General features: G+C 40.7%; 1 long non-coding RNA gene across 1 annotated transcript; it reads left to right on the top strand.

Moving 5' to 3' along the window:
* Window positions 1-736: 736 nt before the first annotated feature.
* On the top strand, window positions 737-16,600 carry LOC109557318 (uncharacterized). The gene is made up of 2 exons (XR_002180504.2): window positions 737-902; window positions 13,371-16,600. It is a non-coding gene; the product is annotated as an uncharacterized lncRNA (long non-coding RNA).
* Window positions 16,601-26,204: the final 9,604 nt, after the last annotated feature.

Raw genomic sequence — 26,204 nt, 5'->3', positions numbered from 1 at the left:
TAAAATGGGCCTGGTTTTTTAATATGAGAATATTAATAGATTTCTGAGCAAATTCTGGAAGCAGAGAAATGAACAAAGAGGAACTGACACGGTGGAGAGCTCTCTCCCTTGAGCAAAGGGGCGTCTTCTAGTGAGGCTGCATTCAGAGCAATGGCTCTCATCCTTCATATGGGTTTAGACTCTGCTCTTTCTCACAGCTTTCCCTGAAAGGTGCATATGTGGGGTGGGGAAGAGGTCCATTAGGAACCTGCTGGAAGATGGAAGAAGTGCCCCCCCATTTCACGCTTGCAGAGAATCCTCCATGGAGACCAGAAGACTTGGAGGGTCAAGTCCACATGGGACCAATCTGCTAGAGTACCTCCCATCATTCTATATTAAGATTTGAAGACTCATCCTATGGTCAATCATGTCTCCAAGATGCCATTGGGATTTATTAGAGTTTTGTTCTTGGGAAATACCTAGTTTAACTACTGCATTTAGCAGATAAGGCAAGTAAAGTCTGAAGAGGAGAAATGCACTGCCCAACATCATTCCAATTAGGAGTCAGATTGGCTTTTCTTATTCTTGCTTATATTAATATATTCCTCCCTTCCTTAAGTTATTGAAATGATATTTTCTAGGGAAAGTATATAGTGTTTCCAAAGCTCTCTTATCATCCTCATCACATGAGAAAAAAGTTCCAGCAACCCAGAGCTTACTGTTTTTTTCTTTCACCACTGTTTGCTCAGAGTAAACACTCAACAGATCTGTACTAAATAAATAACATTGTAATGTTAAAAAAAATATGCTGTTGTGGCCGAGATGGGGACTCAAACTTTAGCTGTGTTAGAGGTTTTACTGATGAAGGATGGGGTGCAATTTGTACCGTGAGATACCGAAGTATCTTCTCTCTTTCTGAAGAGGTGAGTGAACACCAGGACAGGGAAAGAGGCTGTGTCCACAGAAGGGCTTAACTGTGTATTTTTTTTAAGACCTGTGATGTGAGCACAGTTATAATTTGCATATAGTTTAAAGTTTTTCCCTTACATCGAAATTTCTCTAGTCATGGCTCTTCAGCAAAGCCAGTTACAGGAGCAACAGTTTTAGGATGGTGATGTTATCCTTTCCTCCAAAGTTCAGGACAGCTGAGGAATAAGGCACTAGAAAGAGATGACCTCTCAGCTCCATTACCAAAACGCTGACCTGGAGAAGGGCTGGCCTGAAAAGCCCAGCCAAATCACCAAATCAGGAGTAGGGAAATGACAAGCTGGCTCTTGAGCTACAGAAGCTTTTTTTTTTTTTGTAATAATTGTACTTATTTTGGCTGTGCTGGGTCTTTGTTGCTGCACAGGCTTTTCTCTAGTTGCGGTGTGCGGGAGCTACTCTAGCTGTGGCGTGCGGGCTTCTCGTTGCAGTGGCTTCTCTTGTTGCAGAGCATGGGCTCTAGGGCATGCAGTCTTCAGTAGTTGCGATTCCTGGCCTCTAGATCACAGCTCAGTAGTTGTGGCGCCTGGGCTTAGCTGCTCTGTGACACATGGGCTCTTCTAGAACCAGGGATCAAAGCCACGTCTCCTGCATTGGCAGGCAGATTCTTTACCACTAAGCCACCAGGGAAGCCCCTATAAGAGCTTGTTTTAAGAGAAGTGGGCCTGGGTTGGATCCTGTAACAGGCAGGACAATGTGAAGACACTCTGGTGTCATTGTTGGCCGGGGTTGGCCTTGGGTCCCATGAGTGGTGAGGATCATGGGAATTTCCAACCTGCCTTTTATAATTGGGTCTCCTTGTTTTTCTAAGGTCGTTCCCTTTTAACACTCCTCCTCCTGTAATGAGGAGGCAACAAGTAAGTACAGCCCAAAACTTCAGTTTCTGGAGTCAAGCTCTGCTGCTTTCAATAGCCAGATGTAGATGGCCAGGAGTCAGGATTCTCACTGCTTGAATAAGGAGATATCGGTGAGGCTGCTGCTGTGTTTACGTTGGTATGAAAATGAATGCTGATTCTAACCCTAATTCTAACGTTTCAGAAAACATACCATGAGCGTCACTACAATCCACCAGGAAATATCATCCCTTATTCACAGGAGAGGCCAGTGATTTTCAACCAAAGGGCCCCTGTTCTCTACCATTCTACACTCTTTTTCATTCACAAGCTCATTCAGATGTTTTTTTAAATATCAGTTCTATAACTTGGACAGAGATCTAGTTTCTGAAAGTGTATCAAGTCTGGGGTTGATATAGTTCAGGGAGAGTCTTGCTGTTTTACTGGACAACAGTCTGGTTTTAAGAAGTCAGATTGACAGTGTTCTCCCAACTGTAATGTCACCTAAATGACAAATATAAATGACATATATATGAAATATATTTCTATATTTTAAAATTATATAACCGTCTGCTTAAGGGAAAGATCACGGTGAGCCTTGCCTGCCCAGGGACTTCTCCCAGGGTGGACTCTCCCACCTGAGGATCACTTAGGCTCCTCCCATCACTGCAACTCCCCACCCTCCATCAGGAAATAAACCCCACGCCCTTGTGATGGGGTGCACTTATGATCTATCAGTCTAGACTACTGCCTGCAAACCACCTGGGGATCTTGTGAAAATGTACATTCTGACTCAGAGTCTCCCAGCTCCCAGTTAACAGCTCCCAGAGGGGTACCAGTGCTACTGGTTTTTCGACCACACTCTGAGTGTCCAGAAAAGGTCTAGACCAGCATTCTCTAACATGGGTTCCCTGAAACTTTTTAAATGAAAAACAACAACAAATGTCCACAGACTGGAAAAGTTATCCCTCAGCCCTTCCTCAAAATACACTGTTACAAATCTGAGGAAGTTTTATGCTCCTATCAGTAATTATCTTAAACAGGACTCTCTCCATGGCTCTCTGATGATTTAAAGTTTCAAACTTCTCAGATAAGAGGGTGACTCTCATGACACTGTTTCAGCACTCTTAATACAATGCTTGCAATTTATTTCCTGACTGGGTGTGGAGTTAGGTAGGTCTTCATGGAGTCCTTGGGATGATAGAAGAAACCAAGTTTAAAAACTTGTGTTTTAATTGCCAGAGTGTTACAATAGGTGCAGAACTTGCTCAAAAACACATGGTAATTGCTTTGATCATGGAGTAAAAATCCAAATAATAAGATCCCAGAAGAGACACAGAGCCCAGCCCAGGGAGTGGGCACTTGGAAAACTGGGGGGCAGATATACCTTTCAGAACAGGGCACATCTGATCAACTAGGAAAGAAAGAAAGGAAAGGAGGCAATGAGGAAGGTAGGGGCTGTCTCTCTTCAGGTAACCTCTTTTGAAGCAAGGGCACAAGCTTAGGCAGCAAGCTACTCATTTAAATCCTAACCTTCAGTGTTCTCTGTTAAAGCTCTCTGTTCTGCTTAGCTCCAAGCAGAAACTGCCTACCCCACTGCCTGACTCTGGGTTTAGTTTCCTGACAGTCAGGGACAGCAGACAGAGCTTTGTGCCATGGGATTTGGGGGGCAAATCAAGCTAGACAGAAATTTTGGCTCTGATGAATGACTTTCGGCAAGTTACTCACTTCCCTGAGCCTGTGCAATGGGGATAATATATAGTATCTTTTGCCTGGGAGAGTTGAAAGTTGAGAGATTATAAACATGATGTATGTAAAAGACCCAGCCAGGCACAAGGCATTTGCTGTTTGATTTAGTATTAATACTACGGAGTATTAAAGAATGGAGCTACTGTTTATGTTAGTGTTCATACTAGCAAGCCATGCTGGGTATGGCTTAGCAGCCAAGCAGCCACCTAGAGGCCAGTCTTAGAGTCTATAACTTTCCTTCCTTTTCCCACCTTTGTCAGGTAACTTGCATGGAAGTGGTGTGCTAGGGGTTGAGACTCAGTAGAAGGAGGGGCTGTATGTAAGACCTTGGCGAGGACACAGTCACAGTGACATGTCTGGAAGACAAGCGCCATATCATGCAAGGCTCAGCAAGTTCAAAGACCCAAACAAAGAGTGGAGCCTGGGACAGGACGTTCCATGAAGAGGAGACGTGTGCTTGTGCCTATGCTGGCGGCAGTGGGGCAGCAGCAGGAGGGTGCCTCCACGGGGGGGGCCTCGTTCTTACAAGAAGCGGCAGCTGGTTGCAGCCCCAGTCTGCAGCTTTTATGCTCTGTCACTTCCCTCTCACTTTCAAGTCATTGCCCAGGGCTGCCAAGACAGAGGGGGAAGTTATGAATCTAATCTGGGCTCAGGTCACATCTCTTGCTATTATTTTTTTCAGTGAACCGACTTTGGGGACGTTGTCTCTCTGAGCTTCATTGTGTTTTGTTAATCATGAAATTGGCATTCTTTACCTAACCTCCATCAGGGTTCATGACTAAGATTGCCAGATAAGCAAATAATGCAGAAGACAGTTCAATCTGAATTTTAAATAGGCAATAAATTATTTTAGTCTCTAGGACACAGTTGAATGTGGTAATTGTGTAGTATGTGCTGTGTGCTGTGTTTAGTTGCTCAGTCGTGTCCAACTCTTTGTGACCCCATGGACTGTTACCCGCCAGGCTTCTCTGTCCATGGGGATTCCCCAGGCAAGAATACTGGAATGGGGTGACATGCCCTCCTCCAGGGATTGTGTAACAATTGGTCCCAAACATTGTATGAGAAATACATTAAAAAAAAAAAAAAAACAACCTGTTGGTTACCTGAAACTCAAATTTAACTGGGTGTCCAATATTTTACTGGACAACCCCATTCATAGCAACTAAATGTTTAGCACAAAGAAGGTACTGACATGACTGCGAGCAAGGGCTACTCCTTCCTGTGGTTTTTATTTATTAATTTTGGCTACGCTGCGTCTTTGTTGCTTTTGCACAGGCTTTTCCTGGTTGTGGGAAGTGAAGGTTACTCTCTAGGTGCAGCGTGCAGGCTTCTTGTTGCCATGGCTTCTCTTGCTGTGGAGCCCAGGCTCTAGAGCAAGTGGGCTTCAGTAGTTGTTGCAAACAGGCTTAATTGTTCCTCATTTTTTAATGGAGGCAACATTGGTTTAAAATATTTCGTGTGTACAACAAAATTCAATTTATGTATATAATAATGGGTGTACACCACCAAAAGTTTAGTTTCTGTCCAACATACACTTCGCCCTTTACACCCATCTTCACCTCTTCCTACCCCCTTTCCTCTTCGGCAACAACCAAGCTGTTCTCTGTATCTGTTCATTTGTGTTTTGTTTTTAGATTCCAAATATCAGTGAAATTAAATGGTATTTGTCTTCTCCTTCTGACTTGCGTCACTTAGCATAATACCTTCCAGGCCCAGTCATGTCACAAATAGCAGGATTTCATCTTTTTTTAATTTATGTGTCTGTGAGCGTGTATCACCTCTTCTTTATCCATTTCATCCACTGAAGGACACTTAGTTTGTGTCCATATCTTGGCTGCTGTAAATCTATAACAAGCACAGGAATACATAGAGACAGAAAACAGACTGGTGTTGCCAAGGGGGAGGAGTTTGGGGGAGGGGTAGAGTGGGAGGCTGGGGTTAGCAACCTGCTCTTGAGTCTTCCAACAAATGCCTTATACACTCCCTCTAAATACCTTATTTTCCAAACTAGAAAATACAGAACAACTGCATCATAATGAGACATTTCATTCACGTGCTTCTCATTCTGGAGCCTACAAACACTGATTCCAGTGGATGACTGTGGTATTTGTACCGTACTGACTTGTCAAGGCTGTATATTGTCACCCCGTTTATTTAACTTATATGCAGAGTACATCATGAGAAACACTGGACTGGAAGAAACACAAACTGGAATCAAGATTACCGGGAGAAATACCAATAACCTCAGATATGCAGATGACACCACCCTTATGGCAGAAAGTGAAGAGGAACTCAAAAGCCTCTTGATGAAAGTGAAAGTGGAGAGTGAAAAAGTTGGCTTAAAGCTCAACATTCAGAAAACGAAGATCATGGCATCTGGTCCCACCACTTCATGGGAAATAGATGTGGAAACAGTGGAAACAGTGTCAGACTTTATTTTTGGGGGCTCCAAAATCACTGCAGATGGTGACTGCAGTCATGAAATTAAAAGACGCTTACTCCTTGGAAGGAAAGTTATGACCAACCTAGATAGCATGTTGAAAAGCAGAGACATTACTTTGCCAACAAAGGTTCGTCTAGTCAAGGCTATGGTTTTTCCTGTGGTCATGTATGGATGTGAGAGTTGGACTGTGAAGAAGGCTGAGCGCCGAAGAATTGATGCTTTTGAACTGTGGTGTTGGAGAAGACTCTTGAGAGTCCCTTGGACTGCAAGGAGATCCAACCAGTCCATTCTGAAGGAGATCAGCCCTGGGATTTCTTTGGAAGGAATGATGCTAAAGCTGAAACTCCAGTACCTTGGCCACCTCATGCGAAGAGTTGACTCATTGGAAAAGACTCTGATGCTGGGAGGGATTGGGGGCAGGAGGAGAAGAGGACAACAGAGGATGAGATGGCTGGATGGCATCACTGACTCGATGGACGTGAGTCTGAGTGAACTCCGGGAGTTGGTGATGGACAGGGAGGCCTGGCATGCTGCGATTCATGGGGTCGCAAAGAGTCGGACACGACTGAGTGACTGATCTGATCTGATCTGATCTGACACATTTCTTAATTCTGCAAACTTCTAAGATTTTTGAACAAAATTTTATAGAATTATATGATAAAAATGTGTTCACAGAAAGCCACCCTTAGTGGAGTGGCAGAAAGGTTAAATTTTAAACAGTACCCAATAGGGCTGTAAAACCACTGGGTTCATTTTGGCAAGTTAAAATATACTTATGACATGGAGTAACTGTAATAGTTGCAGTTAGTATTTAAAATTCTAGAAAAAGAAGAAACTTATAACTTTTCCAGGTATGTCAAAGGAAGTATTGACAAGTTTCTGTATTTCTACAGGGGGAAAAAGAACTGATTTTAAAAAATACAGGATCTTGTATACTTTTTACTGAGAAATTTTTCATGATGAAATAACTTTATAATGATATGATGACAGAAAATTAAGGAATTTCTTAGGCTAATCAAGGTTCAGCATTGTTGGAAAGCCTCAGGGCTTTCCTAAGAATCCTTGCCCAGCTCTCATCCAAGCGGTTACTGGCACGGGCAGAACCTTCTGAATCCTTCCAGGCCTGGGCACAGTTGCACAGCCCATCTCCAGCTGGACCTTCTGGACTGAAAAGGAACTGTGTAGTTTTGGAAGATGACAGGCCTGTTGCATCAAAGAACTTTGGTATTTGCTGCAATTGGTCTTCCCTGTAGCTCAAACAGTAAAGAATTTGTCTGCAATGCAGGAGACCTGGATTCAATCCCTGGGTTGAGGAGATCCTCTGGAGAAGGGCATGGCAATCCACCCCAGTGTTCTGGTCTGGAGAACCCCATGGACAGAGAAGCCTGGTGATCCTACAGTCTGTTGGATTGCAAAGAGTCAGATACGACTGCATGACTAACACTACTTGTTGTATGGGATACACTGAACACAAGATATTAGGCAAGAAAAATCACGGAATGACTCACTAACTGAAAAAGACTTTGAATCAACCCTGCTTACTTGTAGAGAGAATCCACATAATAATTCAGTTTAAGGAATATAGAATGATACACTTAACAGACTACAGAATTTTCCTAGGATTACTTTAATCCATGGGACTGAAATCATGAATTCTGACACAGAGACTTTCTCTCCAATTAAAATGAGATTTAGAAAATTAAACTTTTAATTTTGAGATACTGTAATTAACACCCAGTTGTAAGAAACAAAAAAGAGAGATCCTGTGTGTAATTACCTCCATTTTTCCTAATAGTAAAATCTTATAAAAAACTATCATACAATGTAACACCCAGGGTATTAAAGTGATACAGTCAAGGTACAGAACAATTTTATCACCACAGGACACCTCCTGTTACCATTTTATACAGCCACATCCAGGTCCCTTCTCACTCCTACCCCCTCCTTGACTTGTGACAGTCGCTACTCTCTTTGGATTTCATCATTTTGTCATTTCTGGAATGTTATGAAAATGGAAACAAACAGTCGTAACTTTGGGGGACGGGCTTCTTCACAATCAGCACCCCCCAGATTGTTGCATATATTTACAATTCATCCCTTTTTATTGCTGAGAGGTAGATCATGAGGTAGATCATGATAAGGGTCTACTGCTGTCCCTCAGTATCTCCTAGGGATTGTTTCTACGACTTCCACAGACACCAAATTCGAGCATGCTTAAGTCCCTTATGTAAAATGGTGGAGTGTCTGCATATAACCTACACACATCCTCTGTACACTGTAAATCATCTCTAATGACTTATGATGCTTCAGTTCAGTTCAGTCGCTCAGTCCTGTCCGACTCTTTGCGACCCCATGAATTGCAGCACGCCAGGCCTCCCTGTGCATCACCAACTCCCGGAGTTCACTCAAACTCACGTCCATCGAGTCAGTGATACCATCCAGCAGTCTCATCCTCTGTCGTCCCCTTCTCCTCCTGCCCCCAATCCCTCCCAGCATCAGAGTCTTCCAATGAGTCAACTCTTTGCATCAGGTGGCCAAAGTACTGGAGTTTCAGCTTTAGCATCAGTCCTTCCAAAGAACACCCAGGGATGATCTCCTTTAGGATGGACTGGTTGAATCTCCTTGCAGTCCAAGGGACTCTCAAGAGTCTTCTCCAACACCACAGTTCAAAAGCATCAATTCTTCGGTGCTCAGCTTTCTTCACAGTCCAACTCTCACATCCACACATGACCACAGGAAAAACCATAGCCTTGATTAGATGAACCTTTGTTGGCAAAGTAATGTCTCTGCTTTTCAATTGCTCAGCTTTCTTCACAGTCCAACTCTCACATCCACACATGACCACAGGAAAAACCATAGCTTGACTAGACGAACCTTTGTTGGCAAAGTAACATCTCTGCTTTTCAATATGCTATCTAGGTTGGTCATAACTTTTCTTCCAAGGAGTAAGCGTCTTTTAATTTCATGGCTGCAATCACCATCTGCAGTGATTTTGGAACCCCAAAAAATAAAGTCTGACACTGTTTCCACTGTTTCCCCATCTATTTCCCATAAAGTGCTAGGACCAGATGTCATGATCTTCATTTTCTGAATGTTGAGCTTTAAGCCAACTTTTTCACTCTCCTTTTTCAATTTCATCAAGAGGCTTTTTAGTTCCTCTTCACTTTCTGCCATAAGGGTGGTCTCATCTGCATATCTGAGGTTATTGATATTTCTCCCAGCAATCTTAATTCCAGGTTGTGCTTCTTCCAGCCCAGCGTTTCTCATGATGTACTCTGCATAGAAGTTAAATAAGCAGGGTGACGGTATACAGCCTTGACGTACTCTTTTTCCTATTTGGAACCAGTCTATTGCTCCATGTCCAGTTCTAATTGCAGCTTCCTGACCTGCATATAGGTTTCTCAAGAGGCAGGTCAGGTGGTCTGGTATTCCCATCTCTTTGAGAATTTTCCAGTTTATTGTGATCCACACAGTCAAAGGCTTTGGCATAGGCAATAAAGCAGAAATAGATGTTTTTCTGGAACTCTCTTGCTTTTTCCATGATCCAGTGGATGTTGGCAATTTGATCTCTGGTTCTTCTGCCTTTTCTAAAAAGAGCTTGAACATCTGGAAGTTCACGGTTCACGTCTTGCTGAAGCCTGGCTTGGAGAATTTTGAGCATCACTTTACTAACATGTGAGATGAGTGCAATTGTGCGGTAGTTTGAGCTTTCTTTGGCATTGTCTTTCTTAGGGATTGGAATGAAAACTGACCTTTTCCAGTCCTGTGGCCACTGCTGAGTTTTCCAAATTTGCTGGCATGTTGAGTACAGCATTTTCACAGCATCATCTTTTAGGATTTGAAATAGCTCAACTGGAATTCCATCACCTCCACTAGCTTTGTTCGTCATGATGCTTCCTAAGGCCTACTTGACTTCACATTCCAGAATGTCTGGCTCTAGGTCAGTGATCACACCATCATGATTATCTGGGTCGTAAAGATCTTTTTTGCACAGTTCTTCTGTGTATTCTTGCCACCTCTTGCCTCCTCTGCTTCTGTTAGGTCCATACCATTCCTGTCCTTTATCGAGCCCATCTTTGCATGAAATGTTCCCTTGGTATCTCTAATTTTCTTGAAGAGATCTCTAGTCTTTCCCATTCTGTTGTTTTCCTCTATTTCTTTGCATTGATCACTGAGGAAGGCTTTCTTATGTCTCCTTGATATTCTTTGGAACTCTGCATTCAAATGGGTATATCTTTTCTTTTCTCCTTTGCTTTTGGCTTCTCTTCTTTTCACAGCTATTTGTAAGGCCTCCCCAGACAGCCATTTTGTTTTTTTGCATTTCTTTTCCATGGGGATGGTCTTGATCCCTGTCTCCTGTACAATGTCATGAACCTGATAGTTCATCAGGCACTCTGTCTATCAGATCTAGTCCCTTAAATCTACTTCTCACTTCCACTGTATAATCATAAGGGATTTGATTGAGGTCATACCTGAATGGTCTAGTGGTTTTCCCCCACTTTTTTCAATTTAAGTCAGAATTTGGCAATAAGGAATTCATGATCTGAGCCACAGTCAGCTCCTGGTCTTGTTATTGCTGACTGTATAGAGCTTCTCCATCTTTGGCTGCAAAGAATATAATCAATCTGATTTTGGTGTTGACCATCTGGTGATGTCCATGTGTAGAGTCTTCTCTTGTGTTGTTGGAAGAGGGTGTTTGCTATGACCAGTGCGTTCTCTTGGGAAAACTCTATTAGTCTTTGCCCTGCTTCATTCCGTATTCCAAGGCCAAATTTGCCTGTTACTCCAGGTGTTTCTTGACTTCCTACTTTTGCATTCCAGTCCCCTATAATGAAAAGGACATCTTTTTGGGGTGTTAGTTCTAAAAAGTCTTATAGGTCTTCATAGAACCATTCAACTTCAGCTTCTTCAGCGTTACTGGTTGGGGCATAGACTTGGATTACTGTGATATTGAATGGTTTGCCTTGGAAACAAACAGAGATCATTCTGTCATTATTGAGATTGCATCCAAGTACTGCATTTTGGACTCTTCTGTTGACTATGATGACTAGTCCATTTCTTCTAAGGGATTTCTGCCCACAGTAGTAGATATAATGGTCATCTGAGTTAAATTCACCCATTCCAGTCTATCTTAGATTGCTGATTCCTGGAATGTCAATGTTCACTCTTGCCATCTCCTGTTTGACCACTTCCAACCAGTCTATCCTAAAGGACATCAGTCCTGGGTGTTCATTGGAAGAACTGATCCTGAAGCTGAAACTCCAATACTTTGGCCACCTCATGCGAAGAGTTGACTCATTGGAAAAGACCCTGATGCTGGGAGGGATTGGAGGCAGGAAGAGAAGGGGACAACAGAGGATGAGATGGCTGAATGGCATCACCGACTCAATGGACGTGAGTCTGAGTGAACTCCAGGAGTTGGTGATGGACAGGGAGGCCTGGCGTGCTGCGATTCGTGGGGTCACAAAGAGTCCGACACGACTGAGTGACTGAACTGAACTGAATAACCAATTAAAAGTATATAGCTCCCTTGCTAATACTAGCAAGTGGGGCACTCTCCATCCCCCTCTGATTTCTATGTCAGAAGCTTTTTCTGTCCTCTGTCACTTTAATAAAACTCTGCTACACAAAAGCTCTTGAGTGATTAAGGCTGGTGTTTGGTCCTGAAGCTAGATCTTCTTCAGAGATCATGTTCACCAGAAGCTATCACCACTATCTGCTGCTAGTGTTTTTTATTAATGCCATCTGCAGAGATTAGCATATGACTCTTCTTTCTAGGCTTTCTCCCTTAAAGTTGTGAAATTGTTGAAGCTACCCTTTTGAAGGAAAGGTAGGATCAAAGTTTGCTTTCACCAAATGTAATTCCTTTATGTTCTGCTTTATAACTTGACCACGATGGCTGCTCAGAGTAGACCACTAACATGAACATTCTTCCCTGTTCTATTAGAATAAAATTTACATCAAGGCTCTGTTGTTAACAGGTTTGCTTTAGACCAAATGCCCTTGTTAATCATTTTAACGTAACTTATGACTGCCCTTTGTAACACAGATGTCTTTAGGATTAACTCTCAGGCCTTCCCTGGTGGCTCAAATGGTAAAGAATCTGCCTGTAATGTAGAAGACCTGGGTTCGATTTCCTGGGTTGGGAAGATCCCCTGGAGAAGGACATGGCAACCCACTCTAGTATCCTTGCCTGGAGAATCCCATGGACGGAGGAGTCTGATAGGCTATAGTCCATGGGGTCGCAAAGAGTCAGACACGACTGAGTGACTTTACTCACTCACTCACTCACTCACTCTGTGTCCGTGGAAACAGGATATCTATATTCTTTCAGAAGCACCTTAGGAAAATGATCTGACTGCTTTTATTTTTAAGCTTCCTTTTGAAATGAAAATTTGTTCCAACGTGGATTTTAAAGATTCAGCAAAATTGTTCATGAATGACTTGTTTTACTCCATTTTTTCCAGCTTTATGGAGGTAAAATTGAAAAATAAAGTGTATACAGTTAGAGTGTACAGCATGATAATTTAGTATACACTGTGAATGATTACTATGATTATCACAATCAAGTTAATTAACACAACCATCACCTCACATAATTACATTCATCTCTTTTTTCCTTTTCCTTCTTTTTTTTCCTTTACAATGAGAGTACTTAAGATCTGCTCTCAGCAAATTTCAGGTATATGTTACAATATTACTAATTATAGTCCCCATGCTGTGAGATCCCCAGAACAAGTTCATCTCATAACTGAAAGCTTGACTAGTTTTAGAAGCATCCCTTCATGTTCTAGAAATTCCTATTAATTAAATATCTATCTCTGGTCTCAAGTGTTCCTTTCATATTCAGACTCCAAATTATCTGATTTTTCTCCTTAAAGAGATATAAGCTGTTTCTCTCCTTTTTTTGAACCTTGTTTTATTATCCTAAAATTTTTTTCTTCCCTATTAAAGATGAACTGCTATTGAAATTATATTCTCCTATGAATCAGACTGCTTACAAATGTGAGTTAAATAGATAACCGGTTTTAAATTTCATTCTTTTTTATCTTGTATTTCTAAAACTCAAAAAGAATTTGTGAGGAGAAGAAAAAAATTGCAGATGATTATATTTAATAATCCACTTTTAATTTCAAAAATTCAGATATATAAGATATATTAGGTGCAAAAATAATTGCAGTTTTACATTGTTGAACTTTGCCATTTGACACTAGGATAGATTCTTAAATAAATGTGATTTTGTTATACATCATTTTCTTGTACATTTCTTTTTTTTTTTTTGCTAATGACTTATTACTCGCTGTTTATTTTACACTTATTTTAAACTATGAACTGATGTTAGACAAAAAGCAAATTCGAGTGATTTTTTTTTTTTATTCAAGTTCAAAAAGGGTCGTACAGCAGTCGAGACAACTTGCAACGTCAATAATGCATTTGGCTCAGGAACTGCTAATGAATGGACAGTGCAGTGGCGGTTCAAGAAGTTTTGCAAAGGAGACTAGAACCTTGAAGAAGAGGAGCATAGTGGCCGGCCATCGGAAGTTGACAACTACCAACTGAGAGCAATCATTGGAGCTGATCCCACACGAGAAGTTGCCAAAGAACTCAATGTCTACCATTGTATAGTCATTCAGCATTTGAAGCAAACTGGAAAAGTGAAAAGGCTCGATAAGGGGGTTCCTCATGACCTGACTGCAATTAAAAAAAAAATCATTGTTTTGAAGTGTTATTCTACACAACAACAATGAACCGTTTCTCAGTCAGATTGTGTCATACGTAGAAAAGTGGATTTTATATGACAATCGGTGACAACTAGCTCAGTGGCTGAACCGAGAAGAAGCTTCAAAACACTTCCCAAAGCCAAATTTGCACCAAAAAAAGGTTATGATCACTGTTTGGCGGTCTGCTGCCTGCCTGATCCACTACAGCTTTCTGAATCCCAGCAAAACTATTGTATCTGAGAAGTATCCTCAGCAAACTGATGATACGTACTGAAAACTACAGTAACTACAGCTGGCATTGGTCAACAGAAAGGACCCAACTCTTCTCCACAACATCCAACTGCATGCCACACAACCAACACTTTAAAAGTTGAATGAATTGGGCTACAAAGTTATGCCTCATCTGCCATATTCACCTGACCTCTTGCCAACCACCTACTACTTCTTCAAGCAATACAACTTCTTGAAGGCAGAATGCTTCCACAATCAGCAGGAAGCAGAAAATGCTTTCCAAGAGTCTATCAAATCCTGAAGCATGGATTTTTATACTACGGGAAGAAACAAACTTATTTCTCATTGGCAAAAATGTGTTGATTGTATGGTTTCTATTTTGATTAATAAAGATGTATTTGAGCCTAGTTAAAATGATTTAAAATTGATGGTCCGAAACCACAATTACTTCTGTATCAACTTAATAATTCACACACTATAAAATTTACCATCTTATTTATAATATACAATTCAGTGTTTAAAAAATATATTCACAAGGTTATGCAACCACCACCACCATCTAATTCTAGAACATTTTTATCACTCCAAAAGGAAATTCCACATCCACTACCAGTCTTTCACCTTTCCACTCACCACTCCCACCTCAGCTTCTAGTAACTACAAATTTACTTTCTGTCCCTATGGATTTGCTTATTCTAAGAATGGAATATTATTTATGGAATCATGTAAATATTATTTTAGGTAAGTGATCTTTGTTTGCCCTCTTTTACCTACTGTAATGTTTTCAAGGTTAATCCATGTTTTATCAGTACTTTGTACCTTTCTGTGGCTAAATAATATTCCGTTGTATGGCTGTATAATAGTCTCCTTATCCGTTTCTCTGTTGCTAGACTTTAAGGGTTGTTTCTACCTTTTGACTATTGTGAACAGTGCTGCAATAAACATTTGTATGTACATATTTGTTTGAGCTGTTGTTACTGTTAGCTGCTAAGTCGTGCTTGACTTTTTGCGACCTCATGGACCAGGCCAGGCTTCCCTGTCCTTCACTATCTTCCAGAGTTTGCTCAAATTCATGTCCTTTGAGTCAGTGATGCCATCTAACCATCTCATCCTCTGCTGCCCTCTTCTTCTTTTGCCTTCAGTCTTTCCCAGCATCAGGGTCTTTTCTAATGAGTTGGCTCTTCACATCAGGTGGCCAAAGTATTGGAGCTTCAGCTTCAGCATCAGTCCTTCTAATAAATATCCAGGGTTGATTTCCCTTAGGATTGACTGCTTTGATATCCTTGCAATCCAAGGGACTCTTAAGAGTCTCTTCCAGCTCAATTCAAAAGCATAAATTCTTTGGCACTCAGCCTTCTTTATGGTCCAACTCTCACATTCTTACAGGACTACTGGGAAAACCATAGCTTTGACTACATGGACCTTTACTGGCAAAGTGATGTCTCCACTTTTTAATACACTGTCTAGGTTTGTCACAGCTTTCAAGAAGCAAGCGTCTTTTAATTTCATGGCTGCAGTCACCATCTACAGTGATTTTGGAGCCCATGAAAATTAAATCTGTCACTGCTTCTACTTTTTTCCCATCTACTTGCCATGAAGTCATGAGACCAGATGCTATGATCTTTGTTTTTTGAATGTTGAGTTTTAAGCCAGCTTTTTCACTCTCTTCTCTCACCTTCATCAAGAGGCTCTTTAGTTCCTCTTTGCTTTCTGCCATTAGGGTGGTATCATTTGCATATCCAAGGCTGTTGATATTTCTCCATGTAATCATGATTGCAGCCTGTGATTCATTCAGCTCAGCATTTCATATGATGTACTCTGCATATAAGTTAAAGGAAGGGTGACAATATACAGCCTTGTCATACTCCTTTCCCAATTCTGAACCAGTCAGCTGTTCCATATAAAGTTCTACTGTTGCTTCTTAACCCACATACAGGTTTCTCAGAAGACAGGTAAGGTGGCCTGCTATCCCATCTTTTGAAGAATTTTCCACAGTTTATTGTGATCCACACAGTCAAAGACTCAGTGCAGTCAATGAAGCAGAAATAAATGTTTTTGTGGAATTACCTTGCTTTTTCTATGATCCAATAAAATTTGGCAATTTGATCTCTGGTTCTTCTGCCTTTTCTAAATCCAGCATACATCTGGAAGTTCTTGGCTTGAGTACCTATTTGTTTGCATGCCTATTTTCAATTCTTTGGGGAATATATTTGGAAAAGAAATTGCTGAGCTGCGTAGTAATTCTATGTTTAACATATTTAGGAATTGCCAAATGCTTTCCAAAGTGGCTGCACTATACTACTCAGACATAAAAAAGAACAAAATAATGCCATTTGTAGCAACATAGATGCAAGTTGAGATTACCATACTAAGTGAAGGAAATCAGAAAGAGAAAGACAAATACCATGTGATATCACTTATATATGAAATACAAAATATGACACAATTGAGCCTATCTACAGAAACAGACTCGTGGACATAGAAAACAGGCTTGTAGTTGCCAAGGGAAAGTGGAGTAAGGGAGGGGTGGAATAGGAGGTTGCGGTTGGCAGATATAAGCTATTATATATGGAATGGATAAACAACAAGGTTCTACTGTATAGCACAGAGAACTATCTTCAATATCCTATGATCAACCATAATAAAATATTTTAAAACTGTGTGTGTGTATATATATACGTGTGTGTGTGTGTGTATAGCTGAATCACTGTGCTGTAAAGCAGAAATTAATGCAACATTGTAAATCAATTAAAAATACTTCAGTTAAAAAAAAGTAGCTGCCCTATTCTACATTTCCACAAGCAATGTTCAAGGATTCTAATTTCTCCACATCTTTTCTAATCCTTTTATTTTGCTTTTTTTTTTTTTTGAAAAAATAGTCATCCTAGTGGGCACAAAGTGCTTTCTTATTGTAGTTTTGGTGTGTACTTCCCAAATGGTTAATGAATTGAGTATCCTTTCATACACTTTTTGGCCATTTGTATATCTTCTTTGAACAAATGTCTTTTCAAATCTTCTGCTCATTTTTTTAATCGAACAGATATTTTAAAAATTTTGTCTTGTTTTAGGAGTTCTTTATATATTCAGGATACTAGACCCTTCAGATAGACAATTTTCAAATATTTTCTAATATTCTGTAGGTTGTATTTTCACTTTCTTGATTGTGTCTTTATATGTAAAATTTTTTAAAATTTTGATGAAGTGCAATTTATGGGGTTTTTTTCCCTTTGTTGTTTGTGCTTCTGGTGTCATTTCAAAGAATGTGCGTCAAACTAAGGTCTTTTAAAGTGAAATGTCAATAGAATCCTTTCTTCTTCCTCACTAGTACAAGCAGTACTCATGAACTAGTAAAGTACTGGCAGTACTTTAATGGATCTGCAAGTCTTTTATTTACATACTGTTATGAACTGATTCTATCCCCTAAAATTTATATGTTGAAACTCTAATCCCCATTACCTCAGAATGTGACTGTATTTAGAGACAGAACTTTTAAAGAGATAATTAAGTTAATGAGAGGTATTAGGGTGGTCCCTAATTCAGTCTGACTAGTGTCCCTGTAAGATTAGGACTCACAGACACTAGGGATACAAATGCACAGAGAAATGGCCATGTTGAAGACACAGCAAGAATAGGCCATCTGTAAGCCAAGGAGAAGGGCCTCAGGAGAAACCGAACCTGCTGATGCCTTGATCTTGGACAACCAGCCACCAGAATTGTAAGAAAATTAATTTCTGTTGTTTAAGCCACCCAGTTTGTGGTATTTTATTATGACAGTCCTACAAAACTAGTACTCATGTAGTGGAATTTATATCCCAATTTACTTGCAGATCATTACAGTATTGGTAACATCGAGGGGCATATTTATTCTTTTCAATGCTAATGACCTTCTGCATCAGTTTGCTTCTTTTTGGGAAAAGATTTGAAAAATGACCAAAATTTCCCCTCTGTTTCAAAATTTTCCCTCTGGACTTTGGATATTTGAACCTTGACATCTGACAGCTTCTGATATCAATGGTGACTTATGTAAGTTGGAACTAAGTCCAAGGAAGTATGCTTTGATTTTGTAAAATAATTTGAGATAAGTAAATAAATTGAATTTGGGAAATCAACTGTAGCTAAAATGAATTTCCACATGGGTGGGTCTTCAAATTGCCTACACAGACCTATTTGAGCTTTGTGGCCCATTGGGGGAAAGGAGACCAGGTTCACTAAAGTGAGCAGAGTTGTTAAGGAATAGTATCCATTTCAAAATGCCTAACTTGGTCAGGTAGTGTCTCAAATTAAAAATTAACCATTGGGACTTCTTTGAAGGTCCAACCTTCTGCACTTCCACTGCAGGGATTGAAGGTTTGATCCTTGGTCTGGGAAAACTGAGATCCCACATGCCACATGGTATGGCAAAAAAAAAAAAAAAAAAGTCTTTGAATGTCTGCAATCAACCCAAGTTTCAAAACATCACCTACTTGAGATTTAACAACTTGAACTGTTTTGTTTTATTTTTATGAAAAACTAAATATTATACAGTCATTCTAATGACAGGCTAGATTATTCAGACCAACAACCCTGTTGAAAATGTAAATTCTTGTGTTAAACATGGGAACAGTCTCCTTAAAAACAGATGAATGCCCAACCATGGGATCTGACCTTTGGTTCTGAAGCACTGCACAGCAAGAGAATCAGGAAGCAAAATCTGATGCTGCCTGAGGTACAAAATCTAAGGACACATTCTTCACACCAAACTGGCTCCTTACAAATAACTGCATAATCAAACTAACACTTACAAATACCTGGAGCCCAAATTTTCTTCCACGGAGTGACCCAAACACCTGAAGCTGTAAATTAAGCTTAAAGTGACCCCAAGTTAGCACATGTCTAAAGGCAACTGTCAAGAAGGCAAGTAATTTCTGGATGGAGGAAGTCACATCCATCCAAGACCTCAAATTTTCCCTAAAAATAACCTCAGAACGATGAGTGGCACACGATGAAAACAAAGTAAACAACAAAATAAGTCACCGTGAAAGAAAATAAGCACAACAACAGAAAGACCTCAGATACAGGAACTATTAATACTAGGAAAGCAATGTTTTATACTGTTATCAGAAAATTTCAGAAAGGAGCCTAAAGGTAACTTTAGGAGAAAGTATAAAGAGTGAACTAAAGTAAGTGAAAAAGAACAAATAAAATTTTTAAAATAATTGCAGTAATTTCAAATAAAAATTCTATAGCTATGAACTGTGTAAAAGATACTAAGAGACTTAATGAACTGGAAGACAGAACAGATTTAGAGAGAAAATAATGGGAAACACAGAAGGAAAATTAAGAGACAGAGAGAATGGAGAAAGAAGGTAGCATATAGGTGTAAGAAGTCCCAGAAGAGTAGAGAGAATGGAAAAGAAATAACATCAACAAGGTAATCGCTGAAAATTCCCCCAAAATGAAGAAATACAGTGATCTTTTGATTTAAGAATGAATCTCAAGGACTTCACAAAAATAGATTTCAAATACAAAATAGGGGGGCTTTCCTAGTGGCTCAGGGGTAAAGAATTCACCTGCCAATGCAAGAGATACAGGTTTGATCCCCAATCTGGGAAGATTCCACATGCCATGGAGCAACTAGTCCATGCACCAGAACTACTGAACCTGCGCTCTATAGCCACAGCTACTGAGCACACGAGTCACAACTACTGAACCCTGCACCCTAGAATGCGTGCTCAGCAACAAGGGAAGCCACTGCAACTAGACAGTAACCCCTGCTTCCCACAACTAGAGAACAGCCCATGTAGCAACAAAGACCCAGTACAGCAAAAAGTAAATAAAATACCAAACCGGGAAAACCACAGAACACCAAAAACATAGAATAAATACAAAGGAAGACAGAAAGAGAAATTCATATATGGATTAACCTCAAAGGAGTAATCACTGACATCGTCAGCAAAAGTGGAAACTAGAAGTTGGTGGAATGCTAATTTTAGGTAGTTAGAATAGGAAAAAGGAGTTCAAAATGGCAGTTGGCTAAAAGACAAAGAAAGGAAAAAGCCCATAAAAATGGAACAAAAGAAAATCCAAGGACTGCAGTAAGAACCTCAGGTGAAACAAACAGCCCTCCTGGCTAGCCCAGTTTACACAGGGCAGGCTGAGGCGGGAGGAGACAAATGTATAAAAAAGAGGAAGCCAAGATGGATTGAGGGCTCTCCTTTGGGACTGGCCCGCCCTCACGCCCTCATGCAAAGGGTGTACTATCCTTTGCTTAATAAAACTGAGCTGGAACCTAGCTGTAACACTGGCCCACCATTTCAAATGTTTGCTGTGGCAACACAAAACCAAGGAAATTACACACTCCCCCGACACTATCTTTCATGTAAAAGAAGATAACAGTCAACCTAGGATTTTTATACCTTAAAATACCTTTTAAAAATGAAAGTGAGTGACTTCCCTGGTGATCCAGTGGCTAAGACTCTGAGCTCCCAAAGCAGGGGGCCTGTGTTCGATTCCTGGTCAGGGAAGTAGATCCCATGTGCTGCAACTAAGAGTTCACACGCTGCAACTAAATATCCCGAGCACTGAAACTAAGACCTGGCACAGCCAAATAAATAAATAATTTTGTAAAAAACAAAGTGAAATAAAGACATTTTCAGGTAAATATAAACAATGATTTTTGCCATTAGCTGAACCTCTTTAAAGAAAACTCAAAACGAGCTATTTCAAGTAGAAAGAAAGGTGATGCCAGATTCAAAGTCTGAGATCCAAGACAGAATGAATAAGTACAAAACTAGAAAATACATGGATAAATCTAAACAAATTTTTACTGCATAAAATAATAACAGATGCACAAAATCTCATACATGAAGGCCAAAACCCAGGAATAACCCAAATGTTCATAAGCTGATGGATGAACAATACAGGTATATCTATAATGTAATATTATTCACCAACAAAAGGAAATGAAATACTGATACATACTACAATATCGAGAAGGATTTGTCAGTAAGGCGTTCACAGAAAATCTGATAAAAGCTATGACATAAAACAAACAAACCACAGATAGGGCTGAAGATGTATCGTGGAGATGACAAACTAGATCAGTCATGGGACTTTTTGTTGTTTTAATCTTTATAACTCTCCGACCTGCCATTGTCAGTGCCTGATTCAAAGCATATGCTCAACATACCATGACACGTCTTTTTTTTTTTTTTCAAGTATTTCTGACTTTTTGAATAAATCTCTCATTGAAACTATAGATTTCAATAATAATAAATAATAATAATTTCAATAATTAATTCAGATAATAATTTCAATCTAATAAACTATAGATTATTCTTCCTTCATTTGTACACAAGTCACACTTGTACTACACTGATTTAAGTATGAACTGGGGAGTTAAGAGAGGATCTAGGCTTGATTCATGATCCCTCACTTATTAGTGATATGAAATTGGTGTATGTATTTTATATTAATTCCCTATTGTTCCTGTTATGAACTACCACAAACTTAGTGGCTTAAAGTAACAGGAGTTTTATCCCTTTAATCTTTCCATTCTAGAGATCAGAAGCTCAACATCAGGGCTAAAATCAAGATGTCAGCAGAACTGCATGCCTTCTGGATCATCCATTTCTTGCCTTTTCCAGCTTTTGGAAGTCATCTGCATTCACTGCTCTGTAGCCTCCTTCCAACTTTAAGGCCAGCAGTTATATAACTCCACCACCTCTTCATCCATCTTCACATCTCCTTCCTTGACTCTGTCTCTGCCTGTTCCCCTCTTGTGAGTACATGAGGCCCAGGTGTCGAATTCCAGAAACCCTATCTATCTCAGTTCAGTTGAATCACTCAGTCATGTCCAACTCTTTGCAACCCCATGGATGGCAGCACACAGGCTTCCCTATCCATCACCAACTCCCAGAGCTTGCTCAAACTCATGTCCAACGAGTTGATGATGCCATCCAACCATCTCATCCCCTGACATCCCCTTCTCCTCCTGCCCTCAATCTTTCCCAGCATCAGGGTCTTTCCCAATGAGTTGGCTCTTCACATCAGGTGGACAAATTGTTGGGAGTTTCAGCTTCAGAATCAGTCCTTCCAATGAATATCAGGGTTGATTTCCTTTAGGATTGACTGGTTTGATCTCTTTGCTGTCCAAGGGACTCTCAAGAGTCTTTTCCAGCACAACAGTTCAAAGGCATCAATTCTTCAGTGCTCGGTCTTCTTTATGGTCCAACCCTCACATCTGTACATGACTACTGGGAAAACCATAGCTTTGACTAGACAGACCTTTATTGGCAAAGTAATGTCTCTGCTTTTTAACATGCTGTGTAGGTTTGTCATAGCTTTCCTTCCAAGGAGCAAGCGTCTTTTAATTTCACCTTTTTTAATTTCACCTTAATTCGTCTTTTAATTTTTAATGGCTGCAGTCACCATCTGCAGTGATTTTGGAGCCCAGTAATATAAAGTCAGCCACAGTTTCCATTGTTTCCCCAACTATCTGCCATGAAGTGATGAGACCAGATGCCATGATCTTAGTTTTCTGAATGTTGAGCTTTAAGCCAACTTTTTCACTCTCCTCTTTCACTTTCATCAAGAGGCTTTTTAGTTCCTCTTCACTTTCTGCCATAAGGGTGGTGTCATCTGCATATCTGAGGTTATTGATATTTCTCCCGGCAATCTTGATTCCAGCTTGTGCTTCATCCAGTCTGGCATTTACCATCATGCAGGAAGAGTATAAAGAAATAAAAAATAGTCTCTATGATTATAATGCAGAGATAAAAGCTCTTATCTAGTATTTTTTTTCCCACACCTAAAAATTAAAGCATCATTCACTTTGGCTTGGCATTGTGCTAGAAAGATGCAAAGTATGTCTAATAAAATGATATGTATCCTACATTCAATTTTTATTGAAGAAGCAAACATCACTGCAAGGGATAGTATTAAGTTCTACAGATTTGTATAAGTTAGGAAAAGACATAAAATATAGCACTTGTATTGATACAAGCAGAATGTCGAATGCGTTTTTTGTAAAAGCTACACAGTTGGCAGCCTACTATTATATCTTACAATATATGTATTTCACCATAACATACAACAAAGAATGCTTCACGACTCCCACCTTCTATGAGCTGCCCTACACATGAGACAGAAAACTGGAAAACAGAATCAATGTGTTGATTTGTATCTGTATTTAACATAATGCTGGGCAAGGACTAGCGCTTAATAAACATGTATTTGTATAGCCTTTCACCTCTTTAGCTAATCACATTATCAGCTTCTGTGGAACAAAGAAAGTGAACCTTGCACACACCAAAGCAGAGGCCAAGGTATTTAGAAGGCTAAAAGGAAAGCTACCGAAAGGGGCTATCAGTCTGAACAACTGCGTCAAGTTGCCAAGTCACAGTAACTGTCTGAGTTAGCCAACTTCAGTAGCACAGGGGTGAAACTATACGTGAGGATGGTTCACAAGGATTACAAAAAGGATGGGCAATGAAGAATTTGTGTGAGTCAGCCTGGCTGTGTAGTCAGCCTGGGTTGTTGGTAAAAAGTGAGAAGAGAACAGGAAGGGGAACACCAAGAAAGGGTTCCTACAGGAGTCTGTGTGTAAGAAAGAGCAGAAGGCAGACCCATGAGATGGTGGACATCATTTTATTTCCTAAGGAATTCTCCAAGTTTGCTGTGGCAGACTGCAAATCTCTCTCTCTCATCTCTCATCTCTCTCTCTCTTTCACACATGCACATGCACACTTATACACACACACACGTGTGTGTGTGTGCCATGACCACTTCACTTTCCCATAGGATTTCTGCCCATCAAGAGACATGGTCCCAATCAGCCCTGTTTTAGGACAACTTGTAAGGCTCACTGGGAATTTCTCAGAACTAAAACATAGGCAGGGATGAAGGAGCTCTGAGAGCAACCATTTTATTTCCCAGGGAATGCCATGATCTACCTGGGGTTTCAATGATTAGCTCCAGACATATCTGTTAGCAACACAAGTAGGTTTCTAGACCTTCTCAGGAGTGCCCTGACTACACCACCCTGCCTCCTATCACATTTTTGGAATTACATGGCCCTGCTATAGAATCTTGAGGCTCTCCAAGGCTATTTCTGAACTCTCTTTACAAAGGTTCATTGTTTATTCAAGAATATTATATTCTTATTTGCAAAATTCTATTTGGGAAAATGGCAGCCCTAAAATCTAAATGGTTTTGTGTCCCAAATAAGTCCCAGGACCCAGAAGAGACATAGGAGACACCTTACACACAATATATTGTCTCAATGAAGCAAGAATTCAACGTTGAATAAAAGCTGATACACTACTGTGTAAACATCAATATGAGAGAGTATCTTAAAGCTTTTAAAAAGATATGAAAGTATCTTTAATCTTAGTGCTTCAAAACTTTCATTTTTATTGACTTAAAGTAGGTCTTTTGAAGCTTTGTCATAAAAACAAGTTGTCGAGTTTCTATTTTTTTAGGAGAGAAGCTATCATTAATGAAGTGGAAGTCGCTCACCGGTGTTCGACTCTTTGCGACGCCATGGACTCTCCATGGAATTCTCCAGGCCAGAATACTGGAGTGGGTCGGCCGAGGGGAGCTACGCCACGTCCAAGGTCAGAGGCAGAAGCCGGGAGGACCCCATGCCCGAAGGGCGGGGGCCAAGACGAGTTACCCCACGTCCGAGGTCAGAGCCGGCAGCCAAGAGTGCCAGGCTGTGACGGCGCAGGAACCATGGAGAAGAGCTACCCAAGTCCGAGGTCAGGGGCGGCGGCTGGGAGGAGCTACCCCACGCCCCCACACCGGAGGCCAGGGGCAGAGGCGGGGAGGAACAACCCCACGCCCGAGGCCAGGGGCTGCGGCAGGGAGGACCAACCCCACGTCCAAGGAGCCGTGGTTGCGCAGGCGCAGGAGGGCCTAGAGGAGCTATCCCACGTTGAAGGTCAGGAAGGGCGGCAGTGAGGAGATACCCTTCATCCAAGATAAGGAGCAGCAGCTGCTCTTTGCTGGAGCAGCCATGAAGAGATACCCCACGCCCAAGGTAAGAGAAACCCAAGTAAGACGGTAGGTGTTGCGAGAGGGCATCAGAGGGCAGACACACTGAAACCATACTCACAGAAAACTAATCAATCTAATCATACTAGGAACACAGCCTTGTCTAACTCAATGAAACTAAGCCATGCCCATGGGGCAACCCAAGATGGGCAGGTCATGGTGGAGAGATCTGACAGAATGTGGTCCACTGGAGAAGGGAATGGCAAACCACTTCAGTATTCTTGCCTTGAGAACCCCATGAACAGCATGAAAATGCAAAATGATAGGATACTGAAAGAGGAACTCCCCAGGTCAGAAGGTGCCCAATATGCTACTGGAGATCAGTGGAGAAATAACTCCAAAAGAATGAAGGGATGGAACCAAAGCAAAAAGAATACCCAGCTGTGGATGTGACCGGTGATAGAAGCAAGGTCCGATGCTGTGAAGAGCAATATTGCATAGGAACCTGGAATGTCAGGTCCATGAATCAAGGCAAATTGGAAGTGGTCAAACAAGAGATGGCAAAAGTGAATGTCGACATTCTAGGAATCAGCAAACTGAAATGGACTGGAATGGGTGAATTTAATTCAGATGACCATTATATCTACTACTGCAGGCAGGAGTCCCTCAGAAGAAATGGAGTGGCCATCATGGTCAACAAAAGAGTCCGAAATGCAGTACTTGGATACAATCTCAAAAACGACAAAATGATCTCTGTTCGTTTCCAAGGCAAACCATTCAATATCACAGTAATCCAAGTCTATGCCCCAGCCAGTAACGCTGAAGAAGCTGAAGTTGAACGGTTCTATGAAGACCTACAAGATCTTTTAGAACTAACACCCAAAAAAGATGTCCTTTTCATTATAGGGGACTGGAATGCAAAAGTAGGAAGTCAAGAAACACCTAGAGTAGCAGGCAAATTTGGCCTTGGAATACGGAATGAAGCAGGGCAAAGACTAATAGAGTTTTGCCAAGAAAATGCTCTGGTCATAACAAACACCCTCTTCCAACAACACAAGAGAAGACTCTATACATGGACATCACCAGATGGTCAACACCGAAATCAGATTGATTATATTCTTTGCAGCCAAAGATGGAGAAGCTCTATACAGTCAGCAAAAACAAGACCAGGAGCTGACTGTGGCTCAGACCATGAACTCCTTATTGCTAAATTCAGACTGAAATTGAAGAAAGTAGGGAAAACCACTAGGCCATTCAGGTATGACCTAAATCAAATCCCTTATGATTATA

This window comes from Bos indicus, chromosome 4 (genome assembly GCF_029378745.1).
Source record: "Bos indicus isolate NIAB-ARS_2022 breed Sahiwal x Tharparkar chromosome 4, NIAB-ARS_B.indTharparkar_mat_pri_1.0, whole genome shotgun sequence".
Lineage (NCBI taxonomy): Eukaryota > Metazoa > Chordata > Mammalia > Artiodactyla > Bovidae > Bos > Bos indicus.
The sequence above is the reverse complement of the archived record's forward strand: the minus strand, read 5'-3'. Positions and strand labels throughout refer to the sequence as shown.